At 34.9% G+C, this 6,000-nt stretch overlaps 1 pseudogene; it reads right to left on the bottom strand.

Moving 5' to 3' along the window:
- Positions 1-850: 850 nt before the first annotated feature.
- The window catches only part of LOC150060476 (26S proteasome non-ATPase regulatory subunit 11-like), a 36,088-nt pseudogene continuing 30,938 nt past the window's right edge, over positions 851-6,000 (bottom strand).

Here is a 6,000-nt window from a genome sequence, read left to right as displayed (position 1 = left end):
TCCAAAAACAGGTTTTTGTTCTCAACCTCCCTCCCCATCATGTCCAGCCACTGGTTTGGTTTTTGCACCATCAATATAAAATGTACAAGTGGTTCTTGCTAACCAACACCAGGTATATCTGCTGTTCAGAAGAGTTCCATTACAATTTTTTTCAAAACATAAAAGAAATATACTCATTACCTTATTTAAATAACTGTAACCTCTCTGGAATATCTCCTTTACAATAAAATAAAAATTTAAAAAATAGTCCATAGGAGCCTCAAATTGAAAATCAAACAAGCATTAATTCATAATCAAAATTCAACATACAGAGAAAAAGAAAGTTGATAGGAAAAGTAATTATATTTAATTACTCCATGTTTGATAAGCATGTAAAATAATATTTCTGAAGTACTAGGCAAGATTGAGATTAATGGAAGTTAAAGAAATAAACTTTTATAATAATTTACAATATGATGATAAAATTTCCTATCTCTGTTTTGCTCAGATGTTAGAACAAATATTTTCACCTGTTTTCCCCAATTGAAAAGGTGCTGACTGGTGATTCATACAATGTAGCACTTTCAATATTGAAATATTATCCTTCTGCACCAAAACTGATTCAGTTTTATCATAAAGAGACAGGGAAAGGGAGAAACAAGATGATTGGGAGAGGATGGGAGGGAGGGCAAAGAGGACAAAAACCTGAGAAGGGGTTTCAATGTATAAGAAGTAATGTACCCACTGTAACCCCTCTATACGTTATCTAGATAATAAAATATAAAACAGATGTAGAATTTTATGGTATGCGTTTTCCTTAGGTGGTCCTATTTATTTATTTATTTTTTGCCAGTCCTTTTGCCAGACGGTCCTAGCATGGTAGGAAATGCTTCTGTCTCCCTGTGTAACGAAGTGCAAGCTTCCCCTTCACTAAAGCCTGGACATATTCTGGGGTGTTGAGCATGATTTTGCACAGCAACATGTACTTTAGAGATGTGATGGTCTTGGAGTTTTTGATGGAATCATCGCCCTCAAATGCCTCATAGAAGTATGAGCATACAGTTTTCCCTTCTTTCTCCTCTGCTGCATGGAAAATACCTGGACCACATGTCCAAAGTGTCTGACAATTTAGGGGGACAGTAGATGGCATTTACTGTGGTTTGAGCAGAGGTTAAGGCAGCTCGGGCATTCAGCAGGTTACTCAATGCATGGTATGTTTTGCTTTCTAAAAGCTGTACTTCCACCAAAAGGGCTTTGTCGCTCATCTTTTTCAGCTCCCAAAGCAGCTGAGAGCCCAAATGCAATGCTTCCTGGTACCTCTTGGTTTCAAAGTACAAAGACACCAGTCTTGCCTCCAAAGCTGGACGTAAGAAAGTTCTGTTCTCTTGTTTGGCCCATTCGATGCACTCTAAACATAGCTCGACCTCCTGTCCTGTAGCTGCTTCCATATCGAGAAACAATATTGTCAGTGGTATAGCTACTGAAGATCTTCTCCCAATATGTGGGCTTTCTATTTATCTTGCTAGCTATCTCCTTTTCTATGCTGTTCCTCTGCAATTGAATGCAATCCTATTTATTCAGCCTGTCTTTGATTTGTTGTGTTTATGGATCTTAGGAATTATGCCAAGGAACATTAGCATTATTCCTTATTCCTTCCTGTAATGTTTTCAGATGTGAAGGACCTCTATGACTGAAAATTCTAGAAACCTGCAAAATTAAATTAAAGCAGGATTAAGGAAGTGAAGAAAACTCCCATGCTCTGGACTGGAGAGTTAGCATCATGAAAATGGCAACACTGCCCAAAGTTATCTACAAATTCAATCCAATACCCAGTATTCAATAAACTAGAAGCCATCCTAAAATCAAATGGAATATGATAAGACCCCAAGTAGTAAAAACAATCCTTAGTAGGAAGAACAGTGCTGTAAGACTATCTATACCAAACATGAAAATCTATTATATAGCCATAGTTATAAAAAGAGCTTGGTACTTATACATGAACAGGCCCGAAGATGAACGCAATAGAACTGAAGGCCCGGACGGGACTCCACAGACCTGTGGCCACCTCCTCTCCTATAAGGGAGCCAAAAACACAGAATGGAAGGCAGACTTCAACAAACGGTGCTAGCTACAATTCCATGTTTATATGTATCATACGACACTAAAATCAATTCCTATGGAAATATATAAGGTAGAAAAGATTATTTTTCTTTTCCAAGCAACCTTATAGGCCTCTTAGCCAGAAATCATTCTGCTTACTCTACTGACCTGAAAATACGCCCTAGATCAGAAATTCAAGGCTATATGATGAAAAAATCTGTAGAATTACTTTTTTTTCTAGCTAGTACATTTTTTTTCCCACTTGGAGCTTTAAGCATTGTTCCCCATCACATATTTTGAGTAACTGTATTTCTCGATATTTCCCCTGTCACTTCCAGGTTCATTAATGCTAATTTGGATAGATAGACAGACACACAGATAGATAGATAGATAGATAGATAGATAGATAGATAGATAGATAGATAGATGATAAATGGACATGTGTGTATGCATGTGCTACTTTATATATGCTATTAAATATGTGTGTGTCATTATGATGTAACCATTCATAATAACAGAGGTGTCCTCAGAAATCCATTGTCTTATGCAGATGTAATTAGAAATCTTTACCTTGCATTTATCACATTTAAGTATATTGAGTTAATTATGCTTGCTTGATCATTGTACTAATTAATATCAGTAAATTTGAATTCCAATATCTCAATAGATTGGGGTGCTAAAATCACCTGGCACTGGACACTGTACTTTAGAAATTGAACTCAATAATTTCTTGTTAGATATAAATGTTAGTTAACCTGTCAACTTATAGAAGTATGATTTGGTGTGTGTGTTCAAGTACCTGGGTGTCTGTTTGCAAAGAATATTTACAATCTATTGTCTTAGCAATTCTGGGTTAAGGATTCAGTAGTGTTAGCTATTCTATATTAAATCTAGACAATGTATTCATCTCATAACTGTAAATCTGAACCCTTACACCAAATCTTCTGATTTCTCTCATTTCCACAGGTCCTAACAACTGCCAACATTAGAAATTTGTAAGAATTTTACCTTATCTTAACAAAACTCCAAATCTTTCAAAGTATTCTTTCAATGAACAATGTCTTCTGGGTTCAATCTGTAATACTGAACTAAGTAAGTAATATATGTTTATGATGCCTTCAATGCAAATCAATATCTTTTTAAATTTATTCTCTAATTTTTTAAACTATGTTGACATCAGTATAGATTTCTTATTGTTAAATACATTTTGTAGGAGTTTTTGTGGCTTTCATGCTCTTAATTATTTTACCTATTTAACAATTAAAACATTGTGCCTTTCCATTTTACATTTCCCCCTCATTTCTTCATTTATCCCATATATTTTAGTGACCTCTTGTACATTCCTGGCATATTTTTTCTTCATTCTTTCCTATTCATTTAAAAACTAAATTACTTCTCTTGAGAATTCCTGAAATTAAGTTATGCAACATGCAACAGAATCTTTTATTATTTCCTTAGAGGCAGTGGAAACCTTGACTTTTCCTTGAAAACATCTCTAACCTTTGCCCTGTCTTCTCACTCTGTATCAGGTTTCTCTTATGTGAGACAGAATTGATATTAACACCGTAACTATCTTATAAGGAGATTGTGAGGATAAATGAAGTAATAATTGTAAACAGCTCCTTGCAAGTAATAACATTCACATAAATATTAAATTTTATTTTTACTATTATTGTTATTACCATAGATAATTTTGTCTGCATGTTATGAGAATATCTTATATAAACTATCTGTAGTTTAGATATACTGTTTTTTTGTTGTTGTTTCCCTAACTTTTCTTCTATTTTTCTATAGAGGGATTAGCTAATAGAGTCTATTTATTTTATTTTATTTATAAAATTCATTTTCTATGTATGTGGCTTCCATCTAGAATTTTATTTTTTGGTTGGTTGTGGTGTGTGTGTGTATGTGTGTGTGTGTGTGTGTGTGTGTGTGTGTGTGTGTGTGTGTGTGTATGTGTACTAAAGCTTGGGCTAAGGGCCTGGACATTGTCCCTTTGCTTTTCCTACTCAAGTTTGGAACTTGACCACTTGAGTCATACCTCCAATTCCAGCTTTTTGGTGATTAGTTGAAGATAAAATTTTCATAGACTTTCCTGCTCAGACTGAATCTAAACCATAATCTTCAACTTTCATCCAACTGAGTAGCTAGGATTCCAAGCATAAACTGTTACTTTTGGACTATTTTTCTCTTGTTTTTATTTTTCAATATTTTTACAGTGCTAAGAATCAAACCCATATGTGTAAGCACATTAAGCAATGTATCACTGAAGTACATCTCCACTTTAGGTACCATTTACATCTTAGTTACTAATTTACATTTGTTTAAAAAGTTCTATGTCTATAGATAGGGTTTCTTTTTATTCCTGAGTACAAGTTGTAGTTAGGATTTTCATTTCATTACACTCTAGTGCAAAATTTATACAACTAGTCCTGGTCAGCAAGGTGATATTATGTTGAGATTAATTACTTTGAGATTTAAGCATTGTACCAGTCACTCAAGTTCGGTAGTATCATTTCTTATTCTGTAGCATCTTCTGTTGAAATGTTGTCAGGATACCAATGAGCTAACCACAGAGTCAACATACAGACAACTACAGATTTGGAGAGTCATGAATTCTACAGTGGACTTTAAGTGAATGAAAACTAAGTTTTTGTTTTATTAAGTCACAATGATTTCAGAATTTTGTTGTGACTAATATAGTCAAAAAGCCATAATAATATAAAGAAGTGAAATAAAAACTAAATGTGAGTTGAAACTTAAGACAGGCACATTTGAATAGTCTATTTTAATTGTAAAGGTAATGTGAAGTGGGATTAAGTTACTTCCGGCAGTGAATATATTTCTTTTTGAACAATGTCACATTTTCCCTAGTTTTCCTAGTTTTTCCGTCCCCTCACCAAGTTACATAGTTCACTATCAACATAGTATCTAGTGATATTTGAATTATTGACAGAAACAGAATGGAGGATGCAGGTAAAAGAGCCCACAATATTCCTGGCAGCATACACAGGATCTATCCAAAGAAATTATACTGGTTATCGATGGCAAAATGCCTATCCTGCTTAAGATAACACGATCCCAAGATTCTTACCTGGCCATGTCTACAGAATAGAAAAAAAAAAAAAGAAAAATCAGTGAAATTTATTGCTGAAAGACAAGCTCGGAGGAATCAGACAGATTTCCTGTTCTGACTCTGATGTAAGAATGTCCGCTAGTTTGAAGTGTTGACCCCCTTATCAGAGGCACAATGATATTAAAGACAAATAATGCTTAAAAAGAAAAAAAAAAAAGAATGTCCGTTAGTGTGCCAGGACTTGGCAGATTGAAGTCTGCCAAGGATTGCTATTCTTCAAAAAGACCCAGGTTCAACTTCTTGTTACCACATACATAGAAAAAAGCTGGATCTGATGGTGTGTCTCAAGTGGTAAAGCTCTTGCCTTGAAAAAGTTCAAGGATAGAATTCTGGCCCTGATTTCAGTCTCTAGGACTGGCAAAAAATAAGGAATATTATTTATGCACAGATCTAAAGATACGTGAAAATATTTAGTTATTCTGAGGTTCAGTGTTGAGAACTGAATCAATCAGGAAAATATCCTGAAAGGAAAGAATTACATTGACTAAACACATCATTAATATATTTGAAGCAGACTTGGATTTATGGACACAGTATCTGGTTGCATGCTTCAATATTTTGGATAAACAGAAGCAAGTCACTCTATTGTGCCGAGAAACTTGAAGACCCCCCGATAGCCAGAGACCAAAGATCAATGCAAATTGCAATGAGTCGTTTATTGACGAGCTCGAGCATGGGTCTCTGCGCACTGATAGTCGAGTGCAGACCAGAGGCCGAGAGCACAAGATTACAGCCCCTTTTATACACTTTCTTTGGTAGGGGGAAGGCCCCAGCAAGTAATAGCA

Source organism: Megascapheus bottae, chromosome 7 (assembly GCF_031878675.1).
Source record: "Megascapheus bottae isolate mThoBot1 chromosome 7, mThoBot2.hap1, whole genome shotgun sequence".
In the NCBI taxonomy this organism is placed as follows: Eukaryota; Metazoa; Chordata; class Mammalia; order Rodentia; family Geomyidae; genus Megascapheus; species Megascapheus bottae.
The sequence above is the reverse complement of the archived record's forward strand: the minus strand, read 5'-3'. Positions and strand labels throughout refer to the sequence as shown.